Raw genomic sequence first — 11,997 nt, 5'->3', positions numbered from 1 at the left:
TCCGTATCCGCGAGATCCCATCTTTGAGCCTTCGCCGGTGCTCCGTCGGAGGGGGGATCGACCATGGAGGGCTTCTACATCAACACCATAGCCCCTCCGATGTGTTGTGAGTAGTTTACCATAGACCTTCGGGTCCATAGTTATTAGCTAGATGGCTTCTTCTCTCTTTTTGGATCTCAATACAATGTTGTCCCCCTCTCTTGTGGAGATCTATTTGATGTAACTCTTTTTGTGGTGTGTTTGTCGAGATCCGATGAATTGTGGGTTTATGATCAAGTTTATCTATGAGAAATATTTGAATCTTCTCTGAATTCTTTTATGTATGTTTGAGTTATCTTTGCAAGTCTCTTTGAATTATCAGTTTGGTTTAGCCTACTAGATTGATCTTTCTTGCCATGGGAGAAGTGCTTAGCTTTGGGTTCAATCTTGCGGTGTCCTTACCTAGTGACAGAAAGGGTTGCAAGTCACGTATTGTATTGTTGCCATCGAGGATAAAAAGATAGGTTTTATATCATATTTCTTGAGTTTATCCCTCTACATCATGTCATCTTTCTTAATGCATTACTCTGTTCTTATGAACTTAATACTCTAGATGCATGCTGGATAGCGGTCGATGTGTGGAGTAATAGTAGTAGATGCAGGCAGGAGTCGGTCTACTTGTCACGGACGTGATGCCTATATACATGATCATGCCTAGATAATCTCATAATTATTCACTTTTCTATCAATTTCTCGACAGTAATTTGTTAACCCACCGTAATACTTATGCTATCTTGAGAGAAGCCACTAGTGAAACCTATGGCCCCCGGGTCTATCTTTTATCATATAAGCTTTCAATCTACTTTTATTTGCATCTTTACATTTTGCATCTATATTACAAAATACCAAAAATATATTATATTATCTCTATCAGATCTCACTTTCGCAAGTGGCCGTGAAGGGATTGACAACCCCTTTATTGCGTTGGTTGCGAATACTTTGTTTGTTTGTGTAGGTGCGTGGGACTTTTGAGGAGCCTCCTACTGGATTGATACCTTGGTTCTCAAAAACTGAGGGAAATACTTACATAGCAGGTTCATGTTGTTCTGCGCATAGGGAAATTTTAATTTGCAGTCGACGCACCCTACCGTAGAACCGAACAGGTCGTAGGTCTCCAGGCTCTAGAGGTTGGAGGATTGAGGCAATGGAGAAGGGAAGGAAGTGTGAGATAAATGAGTTCCATTTCGTCCTCTTTTATAGGCTAGTAAAAATGCCAAGGGACACCATGCCGCACAGTAAATCCGCTAGTTCCCAATGCAATTGTAGTATATGCTTGCGTAGATTAAGGATTTTGGTTGATGAGGTTGCTTAAAACTAGGGACACGATCCCTTTATCGATGGGACATGCCAATAGTACTATCCTAGAGCCGCAATAAACTCGGCATAATGGATGTTGATGGGACCTCTCGGTTCCATGATGAGGGGTGGTGGTTCAGTTTTTGGGTAAAAAGGTGTCAGGACACAACTCGACAGTCTCACTACTCCCACATGGCAAGCCTTAGTTGTTAAGCTAAAGGGGTTTTCGGATCCTGAAAGGGTGCTCCAAGGAGGGCCTTGTTAAAAGAATGCTCTTGTTACCTAGAAGACGTTTATCCTCCTGTCTACACATGGGAGAAGTAAGAGAAGATAAAACTTGAAATGACTTACAGAGACCTCAGAATCCAAGGGGTCCTTAGACAAGAATCCTATTTGGAAGATCGAACTCGCCTACTGATAACCCACAAGTATAGGGGATCACAACAGTTTTCGAGGGTAGAGTATTCAACCCAAATTTATGGATTGGACACAAGGGGAGCCAAATAATATTTGCATGTACTAGCAGCTGAGTTGTCAATTCAACCACACCTGGAGATTAATAGTCTGTAGCAAAGTGATCAGTAGCACAGTAATATGATAGTTTTGATAGCAGTGCTAACAGTAACGGTAATAGTAATAGTGATAGCAATAGTTTTGTAACAAGTGCAATAGTAGCAATAGTAATACTAACTTAGCAAGAGCAATATGTGAAAAGCTCGTAGGCATTGGATCGGTGAATTTGTTGGATGATATTCATCATATAACAGTCATAACATAGGGCGATACAAAACTAGCTCCAATTCATAAATATAATGTAGGCATGTACTCCGTAAATAGTCATACGTGCTTACAGAAAGAACTTGCATGACATCTTTTGTCCTACCCTCCCGTGGTGGCGGGGTCCATAAGGAAACTAAGGGATATTAAGGCCTACTTTTAATAGAGAACCGGAACAAAGCATTAACACATAGTGAATACATGACTCCTCAAACTACGGTCTCACCTGAAAGTATCCCAAATACTGTCACTCCGGGGTTTACGGGTCATAACACATAGCATGTGCATATGACTTGCAAGATTAGATCTAGAACATAGATATAATGGTGAAAACGTAATCTGTTCAGATCTAAATTCATGACACTCGGGCCCTAGTGACAAGCATTAAGCATAGCAAAGTCAAAGCAACATCAATCTCATAACATAATGGATACTAGGGATCAAGCCCTAACAAAACTAACTCGATTACATGATGAATCTCATCCAGCTCCTCACCAACCAGCGAGCCTACGAAGGAATTACTCACTCCTGGTCGGGAGCATCATGGGATTGGCGATGGAGAAGGGTTGGTGATGACGAAGATCGAAGATCCCCCTTTCCAAAGCCCCAAACAGACTCCAGATCTGGCCTCCCGGTGAAGAGCAGGAGGCGGCAATGGCTCCATCTCATGAAATGTGATAATTCTTCCTCCCTGATGTTGTTCTCCAAAAATAGGATTCTATAGAGTTGGAATCAGGGTCTGCGGGGCCACCAGGTGGGCACAACCCACCTGGGCGGGCCAGGAGGGGGGTGCGCCCTGGTGGGTTGTGCTCACCCACGGGCCCCCTCCGGTGGTTCTTGGCTCCAGTATTTTTCTTTTATTGTATAAAAATTCTCCAAAAAGTTTCGTTCCATTCCGAGAACTTTTATTTCTGCACAAAAACAACACCATGGTAGTTCTACTGAAAACAGCGTTAGTCTGGGTTAGTTTCATTCAAATCATGCAAATTAGAGTCCAAAACAAGAGCAAAAACATTAGGAAAAGTATATAGGGTGGAGACGTATCAACTCCCCCAAGCTTAAACCTTTGCTTGTCATCAAGTAATTGAGTTAATAAACTGAAAGTGAAAAAGAAAAACTTTTACAAAGTCTTTTGTTCTTGTTTACATAAATAAGCTTAAGTAGCACCCAGGTTTTCAGCAAAGATTATGACTAACCATGCTGACAATAACTCTTAAGAATTATATTAACTCATATCATTGGCATAATCAACTAGGGAGCAATAATAAGATATCTCAAATGACAACACTTTGTCAAAACAACTATGTTATAATATGACAACAGTGGTATCTCGCTAGCCCTTTCTGAGACCGCAAAACATAAATGCAGAGCACCCCCATAGTTCAAGTAGCAACTAAACATTGTAATTCATGGTAGAACAGATCGAATCATGATGCATTCAACATTAACTATACACAATGCATGAGGATGACAATAGTGCTCTTAGATATAGCGCTTATTTGAGAAGGTGATGACTCAACATAAAAGTAAATAGATAATCCCTTCGTGGAGGGAAGCAGGGATTTGCAGAGGTGCCACAGCTCAAAGCTTTAAATCAGAGATAAATGAATTTTTGGGAAATGCAGCATTCTATTCACATCACGAACAAAAGTTACCAACATCTTCCATGATAAATACATTAGTGGCGGTTCCCAAGCGATAAAAGTAAAGGTTTACTACCGGTCACTACAAAAAAAAAGACACATCTGTGACATTTTGGGCCGAACGAATTTTTTCTGTCATACTTATGACATTTCTATGACGACAATTGTGACAAAACCCGGTATCATCATAGATGTGGTGGGCTCGTACTTCTATGACAAAAAATCATGACAGAAAATAGGCTTTACGTCCTGGGCGGGCCAGAGACGCAGCTGCATGACATTCTTTGGGCCGTCCATGACGGAAAAAACTGTGGTAGAAGCAAGGGCGAGGAAAATTTTGGGGAGTTCCTGGTTATGGTGGGTGGTCGGGGGCCGAGGGATGCGCGTTTTTCTCATACCATATGCGCGTGGGTGCTAGGCGTTGGGCTCTAACTGAACTCGAGAGAGGCATCGCCTAGCTGAACCCGAGCGATTGCACTATAGGCTACGCGTTACTGAACCCGAACGATTGAGCGATTCCTTTGCTACTGCTGCTAACTGAAGCCGAACGATGTTGCCTCTGGATGAACAGTGAGCGTTGCTGGGGGGGGGTTGGATGAACAGTTCCCGGTGGGGGTGGACGAACAGGACCCCGTGGTGTTGCCTCTGGATGAATAGGACCCTGTGGAGGGCTGGATGAACAGGATGACCCCGTGAAGGGCTGGATGAACAGTAGGTGGTGGAGGGTGGATGAACAGTAGCCCATGGAGGGGTGGTTGAACAGGAGCCCATGGAGAGAGGTGGTTGAACAGTAGCTGGTGGAGTAGCGCGCGGTGGGGGCTGGATGAACAGGAGCCCGTGGATGAACAGTCGCAGGTGGAGGCCGGAGGAGGTCGACGGTGGATGAACAGTAGCCCGTGAAGGCTAGAGGAGGTCGATGGTGGAGATGAACAGTATCCCGTGGAGTCCCGTTTTGTGGTACTCCACACCCCTCCGGATGAACAGGACCCCTGTTTTGACCGTAGCGCTCCAACACAAATCCGTTTCCTCTGTTTTGCAGTACGCCACACCACTCCCGATCAACAAGACCCCGTTTCGACCATAGGAGGTCCAACACAAGTCCATTTCCTCTATTTTGTGGTACGCCAGACCCCTCCCGATGAACATGATCTCGTTTCGAACATGGTCGGTCGAACACAAGGCCGTTTCCTCCGTTCTACAGTACGCCAGGCCTCGTTTCCATAGCCTGTTCTGTCCAAGCTGGTTGGCTCCCATGCGTTTCGTTCCCTCCCCATGAACACGACGCATTCTGTTGCCTCCCGATGAACACGGCGCACTCCGTTGCCTCCCCATGAACACAACGACGACGTAGTTTCTCCGTTCCGACCCAGCCACGTACACGAGCCCTGGCCATACGTATGCGCGAGTAGGCGTTCGAGACCCCGCCCGTATGTACGTACGTGGCCGTATTTTCTTTCTTGCACACTGGCCGTTGTACATACGTGTACATGCTACCTGCGCCTCTACTATGACACGTGCGCGTCTCTACATCGACCAGTATGTACATACACGTTCGCGACCAGAATGAGAACGCTACATACGCTTTGACCAGGTGGGTCCCGACTGTCAGGCACTTCCTTGCGTGCGAAGATGTAGCTGGTGGGTCCCAGCAGTCAGGAGGGCGAATCATTTTTTTTGCCTGAACGCACTTCCTTGCGTGCGAAGATGTAGCTAATGGGTCCCAGCAGTCAGGGGAGAAAAGTATTTTTCGTGAAATACGGTGGCCCGTCCGGTGGGTCCCTGCTGTCAGGTGGAAGAATAATTATTTTGCTCATAATAAGGAGGCACTTCCTTGCGGCCGCCGTGGACCCAGCTGTCAGCCTCTCCACATACAGTACTCTTCCGATGGAAGTCGTTCCTTGACCACATTGACCACGCCGCGCCGAGAGCACCACAGTGGTGGACGACGGTTAGGCCTAGGAAGGGGACGACGCAGCGTGGAGAGGAGTACGAGGGTTCACTGGTTCAACTATGGTGTGAGGCTACCGGCGCCGCAGGGCCTGTCCAGCGGTGGGAATAGTAGGGGGCAGTGAGGCCTCCACGGCAGCACAGCCGGCCACGGGAGGCAGGAGCATGCGGCACGACCGGCGCTGCTTTGAGCGGTTGGTGCAAGAAGACCAGAGGTTGAAGAAGCACTACATCTGTTGGATGGACATCGTACGGCCACTAGAGCTGGAATCATTCATATTGACTAAGTTGACAAAGCCCTTCGTCCCCGTCAACTTAGTAGGCCCACAAGTCAGCCTCCCACCAAGGTGGGTCGCAGCTAGTAGGGGGTATTCATTTTTTTGTGCGTAATAAGGAGGCACTTCCGTGGGTCTGAGCTGACTGCGGGGGGAACATTTTTTTAGCGAAATACGGTGGCTCGTCCGGTGGGTCCCAGCAGTCATGGCGGATTTTTTTTCGAAATATGGTGGCCCGTTCGGTGGGTCCCTGCTGTCAGGTGGAGGAATAATTATTTTCCGCGTAATAAGGAGGCACTTCTTTGCAGTTGCCGTGGACCCAGCTGTCAGGCTCTCCACGTACAGTACTCTTCCGATGGAAGTCGGTCGTGGACCACATTGACCACGCCATGCCGAGAGCACCACGGCGGTGGAAGACGGTGAGGCCAAGGAAGGGTATGACGTGGAGCCGGGGAAGACACGTCAGTGGATGCTCACGCGGAGAGGTGTACAAGGGTTCACTAGTTCGGCTGCGGTGTGAGGCTGCCATCGCCGCAGAATAACATGGGGTGTGGGTGAGTGGAGGGATGGCCTGGCCAGCGGTGGGAGTAGTATGGGGGCGGTGAGGCCTCCGCGGCAGCACAGCCGGCCATGGGAGGCAGGAGCAGGCGGCACGACCGGCGCTACTTTGGGCGGCTGGAGCAAGAAGACCAAAGGTTGAAGAAGCACTATGGCCATTGGATGGACATCATATGGTCACTGGAGTATTGTCTAAGTTGACAAATCCCTCTGTCCCCGTCAACTTAGTAGGCCCACAAGTCAGCCACCCACTATGGTGGGTCCCAGCTAACAGGGGGTATTCACTTTTTTTATGCGTAATAAGGAGGCACTTCCTTGCGTGCGAAGATATAGCTGGTGGGTCCGACCTGTCAGCGGGGGGAATGTTTTTTTCGAGAAATATAGAGGCCCTTCCGATGGGTCCCAGATGTTAGCTGGAGGAATCATTATTTTGCGCATAATAAGGAGGCATTTCCTTGTGTGCAGCCGTGGACCAAACTGTCAGCCTCTCCATGTATAGTCCACGTCTGATGGAAGTCGTTCCATGACCACGTTGACCACGCCGCGTCGAGACCATCAGGGCGGTGGACGACGGCGAGGCCTAGGAAGGGGACAACACGGAGCCGGGGAAGACACGGGAGTGGATGCCCACGTGGAGAGGAGTACAAGGGTTCACTGGTCCGGCTGCGGTGTAAGGCTGCCGCCACCGCAGGGCCTGGCTAGCGGTGGGAGTAGTAGGGGCGGTGGGGCCTCAACGGGAGCACAGCCGGCCACTAGAGGCAAGAGCAGGCAGTCTCGCCGGTGCTGGTTTGGGCGGCTAGTGCAAGAAGAGCATCACTTGAAGAAGCAGCAGGACTGTTCGATTCAAATCCAACGGTTACTGCTGCTAGAATCGTTTGTTGACTAAGTTGACAAGCCCTGCGTACGCGTCAACTTAGTAGTCCGACAGGTTAGCCTCCCAACCGGTGCGCCCCAGATGTCAGTGGGAGGAATCTTTTTTTTTGCGTAATAAGGAGGCAGTTGATTGCGTGCGGCCAGGCCAGCGGAGGGAGTAGGGTGGGCCGGGGAAGCCTGCGCGGCATCACAGCGGGCCACAAGAGGAGGGAGTAGGCAGTCCCGCAGGCGCTAGTTTAGGCGACTGGAGTAGGAAGATCAGAGATTGAAGAAGCACGTCGCCCGTTGGATGGACATCCAACAGTCACTGCTACTAGAATCGTGTGTTGACTGACAAAGCCTTGTGTAAACAAGTCAGCCTCGAAATCTGTGGCGTGTACATCCCATTTGCTATTATTTTTATAATTTTTACTCATTTTCTAATTCATATGGAATTTATTGCAGCCCGTTTCCCATTTTTAGAATTGCTGCCCATTTTCTGGTTAGTACCAGGGTTAAAAAAATTAACTAAATATGTGCGAAATTTTGAAAATTCGCAAATTTTTGCTGGGGAACAAAATATTCTTAATCCAAAAATTACTAGCCATAATAAAACAACTTTAAAAAAATTAGTACTATGTCATGTTAAATCCAATGAAATACTATAAAATATCAGTGAAGAACAAAAACAAAAAAAGAAACTAATATCCCATTTGCTATAATTGTTTTGGAATTTTCAACCCCTTTGATATTTCTTTTAACAAACACCGACCATACTCTGGCCAGGCCAGAATGCATCCCTCCTCGTCTTGAAAGATTTTCAGCCCAGTAAGTCGGAGAAAACAAATAGGCCGAGCTTGGGTATTCTTCAAAAAGAAATACAGGGCTACCTGTTTTCCCAAAGAAAAACCAGTTGGGCTGGTCATGTTGTTAGGCGGGCCACAGAGACCGCACAACCCAGTTTATAGCCTGCTCCTCCGAATTACTACTCAAAAAAAAGTTGTGCAATTCTGTCGTTAATTGACTATACGTTGAAAATGATGTGGGTCCCAGATATCAACAGGGTGGATTAGAGTAAAAAAAGAGGGGTGCATCTGAGTAGTAAAAGAGGCGCTTGCTTGTGTTCGGGAGTGGACCTAGTTCGGTACTGTCATACTCACAATTACAGTTCTCTCCCGATTCACTATGTTGACAGGGACCATTTCAAAAAAACCTATGTTGACAGGGCCAGACGGCAGCGCCGCGGCGAGCGCACCAAGGTGGAGGATAAAGTGCTATTGCCAATGTGCTGGGTTGGGTTGGACATTCTTATTGAAAAATAAAAATGGACCGGAACTATTTACGACGTTGACTACGACTTTCATGGGTCCGCTGGTTGTAGGAAGAAAATGTTGGGAGAAGAAGACTGGTCGCTATCTTTGCCTAAGAATAATATTGAATGAATGTAACGACACTATCATAGGAAATAATATCCTCCAGTTAAATCATGAATTTAAAGAACTGGTTCATGAGCATTTAGCTTTATTTATTTATTTACTTATTTATGTTTAGGGGACCATGAGCATGTACCTGGGCCGGATTCATGTGAGAGCCTCTCTTCCAGTTAATTATGGGCTCCTCTATTTGGCCTTCATCAGTGGGTTGCATGTTATCAACAAGTGGAAAATGTGTTCCGTACAAAAATAGTATGCGTTACGTACGGTACGGGGCACTAAGGATCTAACCATGCAACAACTTCCAAAACATTGTGTTTGTCATTCTAACAACACATTTATTCAACTAAAAAACGAAATATACTACTGATTGTACATTGAAAACAGCAGCAGCAGCAACCAGGGCTGGGGGTGCAACAGAAGCAGTAAGCAGGCCAGACGAGTGAAGACGCAGCTCTCTCTTCCAAACCAAACATCAACCATTATTAAAATAGGGCTACCAAAAAAGAACAAGTGTATGCATCAAACTAAATAAAGATCCTACTACACCAAGTGTACGCATCTAACTAACTGGCTCACTTAGACGTTACTATTTATTAAGTTGTGGAGATAGGATGACGACTTGAACCAGATGGGTGCCTGACGGGGGAAACTCCAGCCAGTAGGTCGAAGTCTGATACTTGCGACCCTCTCTCCTACTTTGGGCTGCAGAGCGTGGCGGCACATATCAGGGTATGGTGCATGCAGAGACGCATGGTACACTGTGTACACACAGTTTTGCCTGATGAACGAAACCGCGCTGCCATCATGATCCTTGCCATCGGTTATCTCCTGGTTAATCGGATAATTCAGTCCGACAAACAGAGAGCGTGTACCAAGGCTACTTACTAGCCTCCAGTCAAAAATTCCTGAAGGTCCAGAGAAGCTGGGATCCTGCTCAAGGACCTTGCAGTGACTGTGATTGTATTCCGCCAAACAACACGTCCGGTGCATGCGAACGATCATCAATCGTTCGCCATCGTCTGATCGAGCCAGGAACCACCTGCAACTGCCATGCTGCTTTTCTTTGAAAGGTTCTAGGATTAGGAAGGGTAGGGACACCAGTCGGCCTACAACATCATATCAAGTTGGAGTAAAATAAAAAAGGGCTCTTGATGTAGTCAATCTTAAGAACAACATGTTATGAGCATGAATATTTTTTTAGTAAATGTTGACAGTAATATAAGCAAGCCATCATGATATCATAGGAAAGTAACATACTGCTGTAACAGCTATTTGTAGCAATGACTGGAGTAGGCCAGCAATACGTCCAGCCATAGAAGGAGTCGACAGCGTAAATGAAGCCCTTGTGTTCAATGGCATCAGAGAACCATGGAGGATGTATGATCCTGCGATGGACGTGCAGATTTATCCACTTACCGCGGTGACCTGTCAGATAGGCCACACCGTGGTTGAAGAATGCAATTAGGCTGAAGTCTTTATAATTCACAGATCTTGTGGGCACTTGGCAGATTACAACCTTGAGCAAATCAAACTTGGTATCATGTTGGCTACTGTAAGATTCTGAGTATTCTGGGCCGCGGTTCCAAAGTAGTGAAGTGTTAATCGAAGGAAGGGGGATCAATCGCCGGGTGTAGACCTCCACGAGCATCCAGCTGCCGCGACCGTCGACGAGCACCATCCAAGACGTGTTCATGCCGACCCAGTACATACCGTTAATGTAGTTGAGGGTGACGGTGACCGGATCGCAGTCAAGGGGGTTGATGCTCGCGACCCTATGATCGTTATGCTGCATGACACACTGTTTCTGAAGGTCAGGCGACATCAGCAAGCAAGGAGCTGGCTTAAAAAGCTCCGGCCTGAGGGCTTTGAGTAAACGGTACAGCCCCGACGAGCACGCGGCGAGCGGCATGGTACTAAGATTGTCCACACGCAAAACATTGAGCTCTATTACCTGTGAGGGGAGCGAATTCCAGCCACTCTTTCGGCGAACGCTACTCGGTTCTTCCATTGTTAGCGCTTGGGTTTCGGACGAGGGGGGAGGCGCCTTAGCGGTGATGGAAGATTGGACGATATTATGTGCGGACAAAGATGGAGAAGCGAATATGTGCTGCGGGAAGTGGACAGGTGATGATGACTACATCACGCCACTTGACTTACGAGACACATACCAGCTGCGTAGGGTCATATCGATGCCAGACAACTTACTTGAGTTATCACAGTACTGGTACTCCTATAGTACCTAGTACTATGCCCTAACTTGCTTGAGTAGAGTAGTAGAGTAGGACTGTGCTCTACTACTAGCACCAGAGGAGTAGTATATTCTAATCTAAAATAGTTACAAACTTCAATGCCCGAGCGTGGAACGACTACGAACCGCCATCAGTGCTAACTCCAATCCCCAACAAATGTTCGCTGGGAGACATGGCAGTTGCAAATGCCCGCGACGCAATTACAGTACGTGTGTAAGGGTGGTGGTTTTGTAAAATACTATGGCTTAAAAACAGGCCACCGTCAGATGGAAATCTGATGGTTACGTGGGATTCGCCAGGATTGAGCTCGTGTCGAACAATCGCCAGATATCATTACAAAAAAAGTTTAAAACACCCGGGGCTATAACTTGCACCGGCTGACCACTAACAATGATACTAACATAGTTGTAAAATTGTCAAAGACCGTGTCTACGTGGTGTTTGGAATTATATGCAAAAAATTAGCAAGATGCCCGTGCATTGCACGGCACACCATCATCACCAACTCGGTTTTTTCTCTACTCCTACTCCTATAAAAGACTCAGTTGGTGATGATGGAGGCGAGGAGGTGTGTTCAGCCGGGTGTGCAGCAGACGGTGCAGTACTATTCGATTTGTTATAAAAAACAAAGAATAGTAGTAGAGATAGAGATAAGAGTAGAGATAGCGACTTCGGGAGGAGCACGAGGTTGTGGGAGATAAGGATGAACGAGGCAAGGCCTTATCTATAAATGTGGAGCGAGTTGCGGGTATCTTTTGTAAAATTGTCATAGTTGGCTTTCTATCTGTCGGATATAGATCGGACGGTCTATATTACAAGATGGCAGGCACACCATCATCACCAACTCGGTTTTCCATAAGAGTAGAGACTAGGGAGTACTAGTAAGGACACCATCTACTGCTTCATGTGCTACTCCTACGCTCCAT

This window comes from Triticum aestivum, chromosome 5B (assembly GCF_018294505.1).
Source record: "Triticum aestivum cultivar Chinese Spring chromosome 5B, IWGSC CS RefSeq v2.1, whole genome shotgun sequence".
NCBI classification, from domain to species: Eukaryota; Viridiplantae; Streptophyta; class Magnoliopsida; order Poales; family Poaceae; genus Triticum; species Triticum aestivum.
This window is presented reverse-complemented; position numbering follows the sequence as displayed.